Here is a 20,001-nt window from a genome sequence, read left to right on the forward strand (position 1 = left end):
TGAACCTGGGCGCAAGACTCTGTGGGAGCAATGAAAGATCGTGCTGGCAGACCAGCAGCCCCAACCTCCCACTCCCTGGGTCACGAGAGGACAGTGGGAATTAAGTTCCTGGTACTTTTGGATCAATGAATGAAAATGTCAATATACCTTTACAGAGGTGCCTCACTTCTTCAAGATGGGAGGTGGGGTGGGGTAGGGCAAGGAGAGAGGGTGGGGTGGGGGGGGGTGCTCTCTGAAGCAAGTGCACATAAAAACAGGCCTCCTTTGTCCTGGTCTGTTCTGTGCACGTCATGATTCACACAGCTGGGATGCAAAAATTGGAAGTCAGTGGAGGCAGCTGATGATCTAAATAGCCAGCTGCCCCCGTGAACTGCGCAAGTACAAACCCCACCCCTGGGAAAGGTGGGACAATGTCGGGGAGCCAGCTGACAGGGTTTCCTGACTCCTTGACTCCATGGGGCTGGAAAAATCAGCCCTAAAAATTTGTAATTTGACATGGATCTGATGTGATTTGATCATTACTCGTAACCACAGCACTGGCATCTACCCGCCTATGTGGAAAATTGCCCAGGTATCTCCTATAAACAAAAAGCAGGACAAATCCAACCCGGCCAATTACTGCCTCATCATTCTACTCTTGATCATCAGCAAAGTAATGGAAGGGGTCATCAACAGTGCTATCAAGCAGCACTTGCTTAGCAATAACCTGCTTACTGACACCCAGTTTGGGTTCCGCCAGGGCCACTCAGTTCTTGACCTCATTACAGCTTTGGTTCAAAAATGGACAAAAGAGCTGAACTCCCGAGGTGAGATGAGAGTGACTGCCCTTGACATCAAAGCAGCATTTGACCGAGTGTGGCATCAAGGAGCCCTAGCAAAACTTGAGTCAATGGGAATCTGGGGGAAAGCTCTCCACTGGTTGGAGTCATACCTAGCACAAAGGAAGATGGTTTTAGTTGTTGGAGGTCAACCATCTCAGCTCCAGGATATCACTGCAGGAGATCCTCAGGGTAGTGTCCTCGGCCCAACCAACTTCAGCTGCTTCATCAATGACCTTCCTTCCATTATAAGGTCAGAAGTGGGGGTGTTCACTTCTGATTGCACAATGTTCATCACCATTTGCGACTCCTCAAAAAATGAAGTAGTCCATATCAAAATGCAGCAAGACCTGGACCATGTCCAGGCTTGGGCTGACAAGTGACAAGCAACATTTGCACCACACAAGTGTCAGGCAATGACCATCTCCAACAAGAAAGAATCCACCCATCGCCTCTTGATGTTCCACGGCATTACCATCACTGAATACCCCACTATCAACATCCTGGGGGCTTACCATTGACCAGAAACTGAACTGGACTAGCCATATAAATACTACAAGAGCAGGTCAGAGGTTAGGAACCATGCAATGAGTAACTCACCTCCTGACTTCCCAAAGCCCTATTATCTACAAGGCACAAGTCAGGAATATAATGGAATACCCCCCATTTGCATGGATGAGTGCAGCTCCCACAACACTCAAGAAACTTGACACTGCCCAGGACAAAGCAGCCTGCTTGATTGGCACCACATCCACAAACATCCACTCCCTCCACCATAGACACACAGTAACAGCAGTGTGTACCATCTACAAGAAGCACTGCAGGAATTTGCCAAGGCTCCTTTGACAGCACCTTCCAAACCCACGACCACTACCATCTAGAAGGACAAGGGCAGCAGATAGATGGGAACGTGACCACCTGGAAGTTCACCTCCAAGTCACTTGCCATCCTGACATGGAAATATGTCACTGTTCCTTCAACATCACTGGGTCAAAATCCTGGAAATCCCTTCCTAACAGCCATGTGGGTACCTACACCATACGGACTGCAGCGGCTCAAGAAGGCAGCTCATCACCACCTTCTCAAGGGCAACTAGGGATGGGCAATAAATGCTGGCCTAGCCAGCAAAGCCCACATCCCATGAATGAATAAAAGAAACATTTGTATCTTATTGCACTGATCAGGTCACTAACAATAAACTACTGCACATCAACTATAAAGCATTCATACGGGTTGAATGGGTGCTGGTTTGATTTGTTGAGTCACTAACACATTTGGTCTGAGTTTAACTCGGTCAAAACCCATTCTATGATTGTGAAGTGAATCCCTCCAGCTCAGTGCAACCAGTTTATTTAAGTTTATTTGTGTTCAGCATTTCCAGTTGTGCTCTAAAAGTCTACAAATTCTGGGTTGTGACAGTAGTATTGAAATACTTAACATGCTGGTTTGACATTCCTCTGCCTGCTGTTTTAATGGGAGCACTGACTCATTCCTTAAAAGTGTTAATGTTCCATCAGAACAGTGAATAGAGAAAGGTCGTTCGACCATGTCAAGCATTCCTATGCTAATAGCACAAGTAATAATTTATAATGTTTTAGAATTGTTAATCCAACATTTTTGAAGACGTTGCACACAATATAACAGCAGATTTTTAATGAGTGAAATATGATGGACTGTGGAAGCCAATTTTGCCTGGATCCCACAGCTAAGCAGTTGATTCTGAGGATCTTAGCACTTCCACCGCTTGCCTACCATCTGCCTATCAAATTGCCACTGGCCTCATATGAACATGCCAAAGTGAGAGTCTGTGATGAAGGAGCTCCAAATTTCTTGGGGCTGGACTGCTGCGGTGCCCAGATATGTTACTCACAGTTCAGCAAGATGCAGTGGCTTAAGGATCAACTGCTTGAAATACATTCTGCAGGCTGGAAATGATTTTTTAAGTGCTTTGGGTTTTATTTTCCCATTGTGCCTACACCCTTAATTCAGACTGCTCCTCACTGGGTCAAGCTAGGGGCAGATTTTCAAATCTCTGCAACCAACACCCTCCCCCATTCACTCCTTCCAGCCTTACTCTCCTGTTGGATTTCTCAGGAGAAGGTGTGGCATTTCCTTTGGGGCACAGACTCTTCTGTTTTTTACAAGATGCTATCTGAGGGCTAGGATTATGGGTGGTGATTTGGCGGCTCCTACTCTACAGAAAGATTATGGGAGTGAAGTGGCCCTCATCTCCTGTCAGCTTGTTCCTTGGGAACTTGGTATTATCTCCCATATCCCACTGCAGGGTGCGCTTAGATGCCTGACATGAGTAACTGTCCTACGTAGTACACACAGCTCCAACTCCTGGGTGGTTTGGTCCTCATCACCTTCCAGCCATCATTGTCTTCCTGCTGTGCTGCCCATTGCAATGCCAAATCTGTAGGCAAGGAGAGTAGAAACTAAACATTGATGGGCAACAATTGGTGTGTTAAGGAAAAGATTGTAGTTGTGCAGTGCTTCATGATATGTCAGAGCAACAGTGTGGATGTGAGTGGATTTAGATGGGGATGCGCCTGCTTTAGCCTGTTTTTAGCAGGCATTGCGTGTCAATATGTCCTGAATGAAAACAGATTTAATAAGGCTAAGGTCAGCAGTTGAGGAGTGCGTGGCACGTGGCATGATAGAGTTGAAGTAGGAGATGAAAGTGAGACTCAGAAAACGCGCATGTATCTCCCTTAAGGGGTTTTTTTTATTCTTTCATGGACCGTGGGTGCCACTGGCTAGACCAGCATTTTTATTACCCACTCCTAATTGTCCTTGAGAAGGAGTTGGTGAGCTGCCTTCTTGAACTTCTGCAGTTCCTGTGTTGTAAGTACACCCACAGTGCTGTTTGGGAGGGAGTTCCAGGATTTTAAACCAGCGACAATGAGGAAACAGTGATATATTTCCAAGTCAGGATCGTGTGTGGCTTGGATGGGAATTTGCAATTGGTGGTGTTCCCATGCATCTGCTGCCCTTATCTATCTAGGTGATAGAGGTCGCAGGTTTCGAAGGTGCTGTCAAAGGAACCTTGATGAGTTGCTCCAATGCATCTTGTAGATGGTACGCACTGCTGCTATTGTGTGTTGGTGGTGGAGCGAGTGAATGCTGAAGGTGGCAAATAGGTTGCCAATGAAACGAGTTGCTTTGTCCTGGGTGGTATCGAATTTCTTGAGCATTGATGGGGCTGCACTCATCCAGACAAGTGGAAAGAATTCCATCACACTCCTGACTCGTGCCTTGAGGGTGGTGGAGAGGCTTTGAGGAGCCAGGAGCCTCTGACCTGCTCTTGTAGCCACAGTATTCATATGGCTAGTCCAGTTCAGTTTCTGGTCAATGGTAAACCCCAGGGTTGATAATGGGGGAATTCAGTGATGGTAATGCCATTATATCAAGGGGAGATAGTTGGACTAACTCTTGTTGGAGATGGCCTTTGCCTGGCATTTGTGTGGCACATATGGGCACAGTCTGCTTCAGTACCTGAGGAGTCGTGAATGGTGCTGAACATTGTGCAATCTTCTGCAAACATCCCACTTCTGACTTTATGATGGAAGGAAGGTCATTGATGAAGCAACTGAAGATGGCTGGGCCTTGGACACTACTCTGAAGAACTCCTTCAGTGATGTCCCGGAACTGAGGTGACTGACCTCCAACAATCACAACCATCTTCCTTTGTGCTAGGTATGACTCCAACCAGTGGAGAGTTTTCCCTTGATTCCCATTGACTCAAATATTGCTAGGGCTCCTTGATGCTGCACTCGGTCAAATGCAGCCTTGAAGTCAAGGACACCCACTGTCATCTCACCTCTTGAGTTCAGCTCTTTTGTGCATATTTGAACTAAGGCTATAATATGGTCAGGAGCTGAATGGCCCTGGTGGAACCCAAACTGAGCATCAGTGAGTAGTTGGTGCCTGCAACACTTTCTTAAAAGGTATAATACCACAAGAGCTTAATTCATCAATTTATTTTTCCTAATGTTTTCCATGTTTAGGTCTCCTGGAAGAACACCATCTTGATAATAGATTTGCTGGGATAAAATGTCTACTGGGAATTCCTGGCATAACTCCTGCAGATGATATGGAAAATCACGTTAAGGGCCATTATGCCAAATCTCTGAGGCCCTTCACTACTGCCGGGGCTTTTGTTTGAAAATGATGTCAAATCTCATATTGCCCCCATGATAAATACTCTTGATATATGGTCTAATGGATTTTCCTGGACAACAGATTCCAATTTCAAGTTAATGGCAGACAAATCTCATATAACATACTTTTTGTTATTAATAATGCCATAGCAACACAATGCTAGGAATACCGGATCATTACTGGCATCTAGCACTGCTGTGAAGGGTGATTTAAAATTAAACTGGTCATTTATCTCACTGGTTGGTTGAGAGGCCTTACTGCATGCATATTGGCTGCTGCTTTTGCCAACATAAAAGTAATTAATGGGCAGCGAACCACTTTGGATAATTCTGAGAATGTGAAGTCTTAAATAAATTTAAACTCTTCTTTCTTTCTTAAATCACATGGTATTTTGTTAATTAGAGACTAGGAGGATGTGAGAGCCCATATAGGTTCCACTGACTAAATTATAGTAGCAGGGGTGTCATTTTCAACCCTAAGCAGCAACAACAACTGCATTTCAATAGTTTCTGTAATGTAGCAAAACATCCCAAGGCACATAACAGGAAGGTTATCAAACAGAATTTGACACTGAGCCACACAGGGAGATATTAGGACAGGTGACTAAAAGTTTGGCAAAGGGATATTTTTAAGCAATGTCTTAAAGGAGAAGAGAGAGATCCAGAGCTTTGAGCCTCTAGGCAATGATATTTTACCAGCTATTAAGCATACAAGATTGCACTTCAATTTGTAGGGAGCAAGAGATTGCTTATGGGGTTATCTCTTGGTGCTGGCCACATATGAAATATCTGATGCTGCTGGAAAATCATAAAATTGATATTATGAATTGTAACCTTTAGAGTGAAGCAGTACAAGTTAAAGTAGGGTGAGGATGAAATGAGAAAAAGTGGAGTGGAAATGAAGGTGGCGGAGGCCAAAGTGGGGAGATTTGAGGCACTTCACACCCACATGAAAGCAGCGGCCAGGATTTTCCGGCCCCATTGTGGCGGGACCCGCTGCGGGAGATTCGGTGACCCAGCCAAAAGTCCATTGACTTTTGGCGGGGCCGGACAATCCCAGCAGTGGGTGGGGCCGGAAAATCCCATCCAACATTTTTTCCTATATTTAGTAGGAGAGGTGCACACTGTCTTAGGGTTCTATGTTATAGATAGAGCTTTATCACTGCCTCTCTGCAATGTAGGAAACTGAATCTTACCTTGGTGAAAATGAGGTAGCAAAGACAGGAATCTCATATGTGAGCCTCATAGTGAATTCATGGAACCATAGAATAATGTAGCACAAAAAAAGGCCATCCAGTCCATCATGACCATTCTGGCTCTTTACAAAGCTATCCAATTCATCCCACCCCCTACTCTTTCACCACAGCCTGCAATTCCTATGCATTCAAATATTTAGCCAATTCGGTAATAATTATTGAATCTGCTTCCACCACCTTTCAAACAATTCATTTTAGATCATAACAACTTGGCTTGTCTTTTGCCAATTGTTGTAAATCTTTGACCTCTGGCTACAGACTCTTCTGCCATGGAAAACAGTTGGTCCTCATTCCTTTATCAAAATCCTTCATGATTCTGAACACCTCTATTCAATCTTCCCTTAACCTTCACTGCTCTGAAGGAGTAAAATCCAACTTCTCTAGTCTCTTCATAGGACTGAATTTCCCCACCCCTCATACCACTCTGGTAAATCTCCTCAGCATCCTCCTTCAGGTGTAGTATCCAGGATTGGACATAATTCATCAACTAAGGCTTAATCAGTGTTTTATAACAGTTTAGTGTAACTTAGTTTTTTACACTATGGCCAGGATTCTTATCGGGCGGGTGTGGCTGTGGGCCTGGGAGCTGTCCAATTAACAGCCAGCCAGTGTGAAATGAGCGCTGCAGTGTTCAGCACTACCAGGGTAGGGGTGGTGGGGGTTGGGGCAAGGGATGAGGGCGAGTGTGGAAGCTAATGCATGCGCAGGTGCATGCATTGAAATCTCCCTGAGGCACAGAGCTGCCCCAGGGAGCCGAAGATTTATAACATTAAAAATAAAAAAGTCAGCAATGCTAAAAACATGTCCCCTCATATGACTCTGTCACCTGAGTAGGGACATATTATGCATCAACTTTAAAACATTTTATTTAATTTTTAATTATTGTTGGAAACCTTATCCTGCCCATGGATGAGGTTTCCTAAAAAATCCAAAGGCTGCTTGGCCTTTTTGCCTGCCCGCCAGCCTGTTGGATGGGCAGCAAAAAAATTCATTCAATTAGAACTTTAATGGCCTTAATTGGCCTGTTAATTGTTGGCGGGCGCACTGCCGACTCCCGTATGCACCCGCCGACCGAAATATCGCGCGTCACTTTATGCTCGAGCGGGTCAGGCACATGCCCGCTTGCTCAGTGCAAATTCCTGCCCTATGCCTCTGTTTATGAAGGCATGAATCCAGTCTGTTATTTTTTTAAACCAGCCTTGTCAGTTTGTCCTGCCATTGACAAAGATTGTGTTCTTACATCCTTCATGTCTCTCTAATCCTGCACCCCGTTTAAAATTGTACCATTTAGCTCACAATACCTCTCTTCATTCTTCTTACCAAAATACATCATTTCACATTTGTCTACATTAAATTCCATCTGCTATGCGTAGAATTTTCCAATCCCGTCAGCAGTGGAATCGTGGCGGGTGGGGGAAACTTACCTTGGCAGGTCGACAATCTGTTTCACGATGGCGGGATAAACCATTGGAATTTTGTTCTCCCGACTTTCAAGGCGGGCTAAGGATGGGTTGAGCTTCCCGATGAACAATGTTGGGAATCTCAGTTGCATTCCTTTGCATCTCCTGCATTCTCATTGAAAGGCTACCTCATCGGAACTAGTTCATCCTCAAAATTAAGTTCCCACCAGCGAGAATTTTGAGTGGAAGGGAGCAAAGGCTGGACAGGGAAGGCAAGCTTATGGGGGAAGGGTGGGAAGAGTGCCTGGGGAAGTGTCGGGGGAAGGGGGAATGTCTTAGAGGGTGGGGTCGGTGGTGTCAGTGGTGGGGTCTGGGGGTGGAGAGCTCAGGGTACTGGTGATGGGAAGGAACAGTCATAGTCAGAGGTGCAAGTGGGATGTGGTATGGTGGCAGGTCCAGGGTGAGAGTCTAGTAGGCGATGGAATGATAGAGTGGGTCACAGATGGGGACAAGACAGAGTGCTTGGATAAAGGGAGGGGGTAGGGTTAGGGTGGGCATGGGGATGGTGTCAGTTCTGAGGGGAGATAAGGAATGTGGAGGTGAAATGTGATAGGGTCCAGTGTAACAGGGGGAGGTCCAAGGGTGACAGCAGGGAGAGGAATGATGACATTGGGTGGGTCAAGGGTGATGGGGAAGTTGATGGGTCACGGGGGGAGAGTAGAAGGTGGTGTGGAACGAGTTTGAAAGCCGACGTGCACCATTTTTCCAAACTGACCTTGACCACACAATTAGTCAGTTAGTGAGATCCCTTGAGGTGGGGGGAAGGTCTTTTCAGGTGGCTGGGTTCAAGGTCAGCACAAGTGGCCAACTAAAGGGACACCCTAATAATTATGAGGCAACTGGATGTCAAAGATTCCTACATGTTCTCTCTATGGTGAAGCCCGCAATCCAGCAGGTTTATTCCCAACTCATGGGTCTCAAAACATCGAGATCTCAGCAAGGTGTGGAGCTGCTGTTCATTCTGTGCCATGTGCCATCAGCTGCTGGTGGAGGCAGAGATGAAGGGAGGGAGGGCGGTGGATGCCTCCAAGGAGTTGGTGGACAGCAGCCAACTCCCGACTCGAAACCTCCATCCTCCCAGGTGAATGGTCATGGCTGACAAAGGATTATGCGATTAGTCTTTCTACGCTGCCAAGGCAATGGTCCCTCTATGGAGTCCCGAGGGTAGTGGAGGCAGAAAAGTATCCGCATGAGGCTTCTTGCACATGACTCTCATCACGCTGGTCAAAGAGAAATTTCTCCATGTGCAGTCATGTATGAACAGGAGGAACACCCATCTCTGGTCCTCTAGGATGTCCTTCATCTGGAAGCAGTGGGGTGGGGATGCCATGTCTAGATGGAGACCAGGTTTCAGGTTTATCACTGGCCTGCTGGCTTTGAGATTTTGAGATGGAGGGGAACCTGCAAAGGACATACTCACTTAATGTATCAGTTCAACTCAGTCACGCATCAACAGAGGCATCAATGATACAGGCTGCAGGCAATCCTACCTTGGTAATGGCTCTCATTCAGATAAGGAGAAGAATAGCCCATTGCCAGTTGACACAAGGCCAAGAGGAGCAATAGCCTGAACAGCAAGAGGCAGCAAGGCCTCTATAAGGTCAAAAGGCTGGCAAATATGGACCACTGCAATGGTGAGCATTGGCTCTACCATGGATGTATCGCCAGCAGTGCTCTTATCTAGAGATGAGCAAAAGGCAATGCCAGAAGAACCTTTGTATGTCCTGGCATGTGGTTGCTCACATCTGCAAGCCTCTCCAGTACAATCTGCGGCTGCAAGGATTCTGTAGGAGTAGTGTGAAGCTCCTGGCTTGCAATAAGTGACTGTCTGTCCAGGTCCCCTGTAAAAATGGGGCTAGGATCTTTGACCCCCTGAGGTAAATGCGGGTCAAGTGACTTCCTGCCTGCCCGACCACAAGATTCGCCGACCTCCTCGCTGATGAATAATTAATGAGCTGAAAAGTGGAAGATCGCATGTGTTCACCCGCCCTGTCATCCAGCGGGAATCATACCTACTTTCCTGCCCACCACCGGGCTTAGGGCAGAATTTTGCCCTTGATGGGCGGGTGGGCCCCACTGGCTTGGCGGCGAGCAGGCAGCCAATCGCTGCCGCCGAAACGGGCCCTGCTGCCATTTTAAATGGCCTGCCCAGCGGGAAGCGCTATGCGCTTCCTGTGCAGGGGGAGGGGGGGGGGGTGCAGATTCCCTAACTGCGAGAGTGCACGAAAGAACACACATCTCCCTGAGGCAAATTGCTGCCTCAGGGAGATCGCTGAAAGGCTGCCAAATGTAAAAAATAGAACATTAAAAAATTAATTAACATGTCCCCCTCATGTGAAAATGTCACACGGAGATGGGAAATGTTAATGAAATAAACAAAAACTTTATTAAATGTTTTTAAAACCGCTATCAAACCTCATCCCGCCACTGGATGAGGTTTGTAAAAAAAAAATCACCTACCCCCTGCCCATTGGGCCCGTGCGCCGAGCCGAAGTTCACATGGGCCCCTCAAAATCATCGATGTTTGTCAAGTTAAAGGCCTTAACGAGGCTTTTAATTAATGACAGGCGTGCGTCCTGCTGCATAGGTAACTAGCCATCTACTACACAAATTCACCAGTCATTACCATTGTGATATGTAAAACTTTCCTGTGAAGGCAGACAATTTCAAATGCCATTTAGAGCTAGGATTCTAAGTCACAATTATCAAGAGAAGAAGTACATTTTTCTAATGCTGCCATTCCCGAACTCAATTATTTTTGTCAAAATGTAATATAAGGGATAATAACACAATGGTTTATATGAAACATTTAAAAGTGTAATTTAAAATCTGAATCACTCCAGCAACCAGGCATAATAAAATATTACAGCCTCATTAGTTGAATGTCTGAAACTGTACCCTTCACACTCAACTTTAAATTTAATTTACAATTAAAATATTGCGATTTCTAACAGTTGGTAACTGTTGTCTTTGGTTCCTATTACCAAAATTGATTGGAGTTCAGAACTAGGCTTCTAATATTTGGATACTTAGTTATGGTTCAGATAATTTTTTCAAATTTTGCTTAATTTTTTCACATCAATGCAAAAGTAATCTGTCTACAAGCAACGGCTATCTAGCACTCTTCCTCAAATAACAAAAGATCATAAACATGTAACAAGTCCATCAGCAACTGAAAGTTAACATTTTGAACGTGAATCATCAGTAGAATACCAGAATCATTAAGTTAGCTTTTCTCTTGTGTCCACCATGGATGAGTTGTTAGCATTCTCAGCTCTGAGTGAGAAGATTGTCCAGTTAGGTCCCACCTGGGAATTGAGCACACAAACCAAGGCTCACAAATTGCAGTACTGAGGAGCTGCTGCATTGTCGAAGGTGCTGTCTTTTGGTTGTGATGTTAAACTGAGGCTGACTGCTATCTCTAAGATAGATGTAAAACATCCCAAGGAACTATTTTCAAGATCATCACAAAACAGATTATCTGGTCATTATCACATTGCTGTTTCTGGGAGCTTGCTGTGCATAAATTGGCTATACCATTTCTGACATTACAACAGTGACAGCAATGACTACAATTCAGAAGTGCTTCATTGGCTGTAACGCACTTTAGGATGTCTTGAGGTCATGAAAGGCTTTATGTAAATGTATTTTTTTCTTTTTCTTTTCAGATTCTGATGGACCTGCTGTATTTTTCCAGCACTGTCTGTTTGTATTTCAGATTTTCAACATTTCCAGCTTTCATTCCTTTTATATCCACTACTATTGCTTTCTGTTGCATGCTAAGGTCTTCAAGAGATGTTATGATGTAGGCTGAGTTTCTATCAGTTCTATTAGTGCAACTTGAGCAGAATTGGCTGAACTACCCAAAAGATCTGGGAATTTTAAACATAAGTAAGTTACAGCCTAAGATATTTATATTGTGTTTTCTGAAATCTTTTGCATTGGTTACAGATTCAATTTGCCCGGATCAGGCCACTCCTTCAAACCTAGTCATGCATCCCAGGACAAAATTGTGAATTCTGCCAATTGCGCTGGTTTGGGAAGTCTTATCAAATTTGCCAAATTTTTTAGACATACACAGCCACTAGTAAGCCAGCTTTAAAAGTTTTCATATTTTAAACAAGTAATATATTAAAAGACTGACTCATTTAGCAGAACTATTTCAGCATATTTTTAAAGCCACTTTCAATCACTTTTAAGTATGAACATACGAACATACTAATTAGGAACAGGAGTAGGCCACTTGGCCCCTCAGGTCTGCTCTGCCATTCAATAAGATCATGGCTGATCTGAATGTAACCTCAATCCCACATTCCTGCCTACCCCTGATAACCTTACACCCCCTTGTTAATCAAGAATCTATCTAGCTCTGCCTTAGAAACATTCAAAGACTCTGCTTCCACCACCTTTTGAGGAAGAGAGTTCCAAAGACTCACAACCTTCAGGGAGAAAAAATTCTCCTCATCTCTGTCTTGAATGAGCGACCCCTTATTTTTAAACAGTCATGTTACTCACAGGAGGAGGGCTGTACTCCCTTATTAAAAATGCACATTTTTCATGTTGAAGCCATTTTCAGCTGAATTGATAAAACTGCATCAAGCTGCCACTCTTAAATACAAAGAATACCTTTTAATAGAAAGAAAGAACTAATTACATTCTATTAACACTGTCAAATTGCACTGGTTCATGGAATATTTTACATCTTTGATTATGTAAATAATTATTTAGCAGAAATTTGAAATAAATCCTAACTAGCACAATTTCAAGCACAATCTCGGTGCGATTTCTTTAGCAGAAACTTTATCCTCCAGTGTACTTTTAGGAAAATAATATATTTACTGACACATACCTGATTCCCTAATTTCAGAGAATGAATGCTGCACTTTATGCTGATGACATTTATATTTCTGTTCTGTTGTGGTATAATTGGTTCCTTTATTCATATTTGAAAGAAAAATAAAGAGATGAGCAGACCCTTCAGGTAAACCTGGGATATCTTTTTTACCAGAATGTGCACGTCCATTACGTTGGCATTCAGTTTTACAATCCTTCTGTGCAGTTGATATTTGTTCCTGAATGAAGTCATTGGCTCCCAGGGATACATCCAACGGTTTCATATCCAACATGGTGAAAGCAACTTTTTGTTTTAAATTTCCAATGAATGGAATGAACTTGACTGTGCCATTGTCACCATCTGCTGATGATATGGAAGAAGTGCAGTTTTGCTTCAAGGATAGAGTTGCTTTTTGTATTAATCCAGGTGAACTGTTGTTTGCAAGAGAGCAAAGATCAACAAAAAGGGATTTGTCTAAGTAGTAAGCACTCTTAAAGCACTGCGCTGGGACTTTGAAATGTGAAAAGGAAACAATGGAGTGAAACTGCTGAGCAAGACAGGTTTTGTCATCATTGTTGCTTAGCAGCAAGGTTTCAGGAAGCCTGCTATCAATTTTTAAAGAGCTTGGCCTGTCTTCTGTTGAATGTAACACTGAGCGAGGCTCAGAACACTTTCCTGTAGCAGTATATCCATCAATAAGAAACTCACTGGTGTTATCTGTGTAGAAATGACTCTTGAAATTTTCTTGAAATTCACAACTCTTGAAATTTTTCAGAACGTTCACAGATCTGTCATGTGCTGCTGTATTTTTCTCATCTGTAGAAGCACTGACAGTTCTTTTAGAAAATTTATTAGCTGGGCTCATTATTCTTCGGGCAGTAATTGTAATAGAAGAAAACCCTTTCCTAGATTTAGTCAGGGTTTTACCTTTTCTGCAATGAATAGTGGAATCCAGAATGCTTTCCTCAACTGTTGCTGTTGATAGTGCTGTGTGTAGTGTATTAACGAGAGATAAATTTGGATTGCTTAATGGTTGATGGGAGTGTCCAGCCTGGGCATGCTGTAAACAAATAGATGAAGCACAAGAATGCTCTTTGCTTGCTTCCTCTCTGATTGCTAGTGAGATTACAGCTGATGGAACCGGTGCATTTGCTTTGCTGGATGTTGCATACTGCTAAAAAGAAAAAAAAAATGCAAATTAATCTACAGTATTTTGGTGAGGACTGTTTAATTAAAGTGCTAAGATCCTTTTTTTCAGTTTAACATGCATAAGTTGCTTAAATATTTGCCAGCTCAATTCCTATTAATTGAATGAAAATGAATATTAACACTTTAATCTTGTTAAATAAGACAAAACAAAGCATGCAAAATTGAAGGCTTGACTTTAATTGCAACATTCAGACACCTACATTAGCAGTCATTTGTAAAGCTGTCGAAGCTCTTTCGGTTCAGCTAGGTGGCATGCACATACAAGAAATTCCCTTCCTATGTGTCATTCTATGTGGTTACAATTCAATGTAAAACCTACATTACTGAGGGATAATGTGTACAATGGTTAATTTCACAACATGGGAGGAGTAGTACCTAAAGTAGCATGTTCATAGTATGTATATATATATATATCTTTTACTTAATAATGCAAACTAAATAATATTGGAATACACCTAATACTAATAATTAAATGTAAATATCAAGATTTATGATTTTTCACATCATAGTCACACATTTTCAATCATTCAGAATTCAATAACTTTGCTTGATATAATTTTCAATAAATGTATTCTTTGAAGGGTAACGTAACTTGAAATTTGAATCATAGAGATCTGAGACATACATTATCATTTCTCTGATTTTATTTTATTTGGGGCCAACTGAGAAAAGCCGATGGCTTCAGAAATTGGAGGTGTTTTGCTTTTCTTCTTCAATCTTTAGCTGGGATATCCACTTGCAAGAATTTCTCATTTTGAAATAACCATGAACTATAACGATTGTCTAATATTTAAATTTTATGTTGGTTTGTGCTTTAGCAATCATGATTTTGATTATTTAGAAACTAAAGGACAAATGCACTACAGCTTCTATCAACCAAACAAACTAGTGCAACAACATTCATGGCCTGGATCCTGAAGAAAAGATACCACAAACTTGAAACATGAGAAAGATCTTCAGTGCAGCCAGAAGATTGCACCTGACCTGCTGCTTCTCTTGCATTAATGGTACTTTTATTGCAATGTTAGCAATACTATTTCTGCATTGCAGTACAGTTATTGCTTTTCACCACAACTTCGCAGCCAGAGGCAGTGGTTTTTTTGCATCAGGCAATTAACACACATGCAGCTCTAAGCAAAATGTTTGAGTGGGATGCAAATGACTTTTAAATTTAAATGCCCCCTGAGTATTTTTTCTGTAATTTGTAAAATTGCAGTTTCTGCAGTAGGACCACACATGAGATGCTAGGCGATAAAGGCAGCCAAATATTGAGGTACATTTATTTGTGAACTACATCTTTGGCAATGATTCATTTGCTCCCAAATCACCATATTGTTATGACCAGGTGATGCAGAGTGTACTGGCTCCTCTTTATTCAGCCCCTGGGTTGGATTTTTTTTAACCCCCTAAATGCCTTTTCCAATCCAAATATATTTACTTTTTAATAAGGAGCCAATCAAACCAGGTTTTCTTGAGACAAAGAAAGAATAAGTTTATCAGTTACTAAACTGGAGAAAAAATACACACACGATGATCTCAGAAGTAGGAAAAGTTAGAGTCCAAATAAAAATTAAAGAATATATGATAATTCCTTTGCTTGTCCTTGAGGCATAGATTGTTGATCATTGTGTCCATTTGAAGTTAGCTAGGTTCCTTTAAAATCCTGGAGTTGAATTGAAGTTCAGGTAACTGCGCTTTGGTGGATACAATATTAGCTCCAGAGAGAGTTTCCTTATTGCTACCTTTCAGCAGTTTTCTCCAGATGACTTCTCTTTGTTTCTGGCTTGGCAAAACCAATTCTTAAACCCGCTGTTGGTACATTCCAAGAAGGAATTCGATTGACACTTGCATTGTTGTTGAACAAATCATCGCATTTTTGACCTCTCATCTCAGAAACTGTTGACATATTTCTAGATGGTAGAAACCAACAGGAGATGGAGCTATTTTGTTCTCCATGGGGGATTTTGAATATCTGTTGGGTATCTGGCTGGTTAGCAATTCCCATTCTCTTGACAGAATTAAAATTGATTAAAGTCCAGCACCTTGCATTTTAATGCCTTTCTTTCAAGAGTCCCTGTTTGAAGTGGACCTTGACACCCCCCAGGTGTGAAATTCCATGAAACATATCCCAGCAGGTCTGCAGTGAAATCCTTATAGGAGCTTCCCAGAAAAGTGGTCTTACAACTTACAAACAGACAGCAGGTGACTTGTGGTCAGTGTATTTTCTTGTATATTTTTAAAAAACATATCCTCTTCAAACAATTCAATGGTGTTGGTTAGCTGGTGAAGGTACATGTAGATCTCACTCAGTCACAATTTTTCATTGTCATAATAATATAAAGAATAAAGGCTGAAAATGATCAGTAAATATGCAGTCTCTTGGGTCCAAAAGTAATTTAAAAGGCATTTCATTGTTGACCAAAAAGAATTGCCTACTGTATTGCACGGTACAAAATTGAATAGATGTGGATGCAGTGCTCTGAAAGGGAAACTATTCAATTCCTTGTCTTAGTATGCACGGAAACTAAAGTGCAGGAATTTTTGGCTCTAGATGAAGATTTAACTCTATAACGACAGTTTTATTTTAACTTGTTATTTGATGACTTACTTAGGAGTTTGCATTTTAAGTTAGACAATCAAAACCGCTTTATGTACTTAAAATAAATATGGCATTTGCAAGTCTTGGGAGCCCTTTTAGTGTATGGAATGACCCTGGAATGACCTTGTGCTAGGAACTTGGATACAAAAATAGGAGTGCATCAACAGGAGAGATCTGAAGTACCTACAGTATTCACTCTGCAGAGGTACCTGGCGCACACCCCAACCACAGCATTTTGCCAAGTTTCTGAGTATGCAGGGTTCATGGGGCCACTAAGAAGAAAGTGAGCCCACAGAGAATTGCCTTAGTCATATGCTTCTGCTGGACCTGCACTTATTGCAACTCCATCTTGGTGAAAATGCTTAGAAATTGCGAAGCAGGTTTGGAGGCCGAATGCAACAGGTTTCTGTCCCTTTTCCTTTTCGCTGTTTCTGGGAAATAGTGTTAGCAATGTGAAAGAGAAAGGGAAATCTCTTGCCAGTGTGTTATCTCAGATCCAACCTGTTCATTCTGCTGATTCTAAATGTCAGAATTCTTCTCTTTTATTCTTCCTGAACCTTGCATGAGGATATTCAGGTGTCCTATAATCATCCCTAATGGTTTGCTATCAGGGAGAAAAAAATTATTAACTTCAAAAAAGCCCACAGTCCAACTGCAAACAACTAAGAGTAAAACTCAGGTAGGACAAGGGCTCCAGATAAAAGAAAATAGGCGAGTGTTGCATCACCTTATCCAGCACTAGTCAATGGGCAGGATTTTCCTGTCGGCAAGTGGGGGGAGGCAAGGCCCGCTCGCTGATGCATAAAATGATGCTCAGTGACGTCAGGCGGAACTCCCGACATCACCACGCCCCATTTAAATTTTCCAGTAGGCTGGGGTGCAGCAAAATCAGCTGCATGCCCACCAACCTGTCAATGGCCAATTGAGGCCATGGGCAGAGTGATTTCGCTCATTAATGGACCTGCCTGTCCAACCTTAAGGAGCCCTGGTGGGAATTAGAAAAAGCATGAAACCTCATCCACGGGCAGGATGAGGTTTCATGTAGGTTTTAAAAAATTTTAATAAAGTTTTTCTTAAAATTATGGACATGTCCCAACTCATGTGGCAGTGTCACATGAGGGGACATGTCAGGAATTTTTTTTTCCCTATTTTTAATTTCTGTCACAGAACAGCCGATCTCCCTGACGCTGCACTTAGCCTCAGGGAGATGAGTATGCTCTTTTGTGTGCTTGCGTGAAAGAGCGCACTCTCTATTTTGGGGTTCCCCCTTCCGCCCGCACAGGGGGCGCATAGCGCTTCCGTGCGGACGTCGCGCTGGGTGGGACTTAATTGGCCTGCCCACGTAAATGGTGCTGCGTCCCCAATCAGGGGCGTCGATTGGAGGTGCACCCGCACACGCCCGCCATTCAGCTTCACCCCAGATAGGAGGAAAATCCTGCCCGATAATGGGTGGGATTTTCCACACCCACCCGCCGCTGGGATTTTCCAGTCCCGCTGCAAGTCAATGGGCTTCTGGCTGGGGCGCCGCCTCGCCCGTGGTGGATCCCCCCCACGACAGGGCTGGAAAATCCCGGCCAATATTTTCTACAGGTTATATGAACGCAATGAGGGTTTTGTTTTCAAGTATCTTTCAATATTGCACTGTAATCCAACACTGACTAATGCACCCAAATAAATAATTGTACAATTCAGTTATACGAGCTCATTAAGGTTTAAAAATTGAATGAAAATCAATTCATTTAAGTTGGCTTGTCTTCTATCCCTGGCAGGAATGACCTCATATTCATCTTCATAAATCTGCTGTGGTTGTTTACTTTGCTGGTTGTTGGACACTATCCCTATATTAATATGAAATGGTCCTTTTTTATTAATATTAGTGATTTGTGTTAATATCAGGGTGAAGGAAGGGGAAATGTCTGCAGAAATGATAAATTATATCATTATAAATAAATATGACCTACATAATGCATTTTGTCAGTATTCAGGCTACATCTTAGTTAATTACAAATAATGGCACATATGAAACTAACATCCAAAAAAAGGTGATAAACTGTAATGTAATGACACAAATTACACTTGTAATATTTCACTAAAGAGAAAATGGAACACACTACGTCAATCGACATTGATTTGGTCACTAAGTGTAAAAGCCAAAAGGATCATTCTTAGAATCAAATTCCAGAGAATCATCTGCAGGGAAAATGAGTTTATTTCCTAATTCTCAGTATTGCTGGAATTGCTCATTTAGCACAGAAATGTAGAGCCTATCAATAGGCTTGAGTTGAATTTAGCCTTGATGTTCAACTATTTTCAGGCCATTGCACAGAATAAGGTGCTAATGTGTCATCTTAAGTCTGAACTGTTCCAAATGGGAAACTGAAATCAGACCAAGTTGAACCAGATTCTAAAACTCTGGTATCCATTCTTATCAAGTAATCAGTTCCCTGGAGTTCTAGAGCAGCTTTTTTGTAGTTTGATCAGAGACCAGAATAGAGAAATAATAAACTAGAAAGCTGGTGCAGCCTGGAGTCTTTTCCAAAAAGAGCAGGTGTGATGTATTGCGGCTATACAAAGGATGAGCACTTGATTGAAATTGGTCCCTAAAATTTGAGTGTTCCAAATCCTTATTAAAAGTGACAAATAAAACACTGTACACGTAAGCAGGAGAAACTGCAATTGGGGACCACCAGGAAATTATTGCATATCTGTTCATCATTTTATCAGAATGCCAGAGAACTCAAACAGACAATTGTACTTGGTCACCAGAGACGACTGTGTTGGCAACTCCTGCAGATAGTAATTCACTTCCAACCCACAAAACACAAAGGCATAACTGAGAAGGAACACAAATTGGCCCTCTGTGGATCTGCACTGACACTTTCTTAAACCAACAAGTGGATTTGAATTGGACCACAATTTTGAAATTTTCTCCATTTGAATCATGTCAAGTTTCCTATTTGGATGTGGTACTGATCCCTACAGACTCACCTTACTGGCTCAGTAATAGCACTTAATAGCTGATACAGCACAAGTTAAAAAATCTCAATGTTTGCTTTTAAAAGCAAAGAAATCTGCCTGTTTCAAATTACCTGACGGAAAATATGGCGTTGAACATTCCTGGGTCGTTCCCATTGGGCAGGTAGAGGCTCCTCCCCTTACAAGGTCTGAGAGGAACTCCCACAGGAACTGGTAAATCCAGCTCATGGTCTATTGATTGGTCTTCTGCTGTACTCGCAGTAAAATGCCCCAGAAGGCTCAAACAATATCAATTTCTGTATCTCTATCTGTTATCACTTCTTAGAGTAAACAGTATTTCAACAAAATATATCTTTGTGTCAACTTTACTTAAACAAACACATCACATACAGTATTGTTATTACTTTCTTCCATTACTTTTATCATTGTTTCATCCCTTATTTTAGTCCAACTTATTTTCTTCCTCTAATACCAAAGCAAAATACTGCAGATGCTGTAAATCCCGAATAGTTAAACTACCGAAGGCGGCAATTTGGCCCATTGTGTTTGCGCCAGCTCCAAAATAAAACAGCAAAACGTTGGAAATGCTCAGCAGACTTAGTAACACTTGTGGATGGAGAAACAGAGTTAATTATTCAGGTTTCAGAACTGATGAAAGATCACAACCTGAAATGTTAACTCTGTTT

Source organism: Carcharodon carcharias, chromosome 17, assembly GCF_017639515.1.
Source record: "Carcharodon carcharias isolate sCarCar2 chromosome 17, sCarCar2.pri, whole genome shotgun sequence".
Taxonomy (NCBI): Eukaryota; Metazoa; Chordata; class Chondrichthyes; order Lamniformes; family Lamnidae; genus Carcharodon; species Carcharodon carcharias.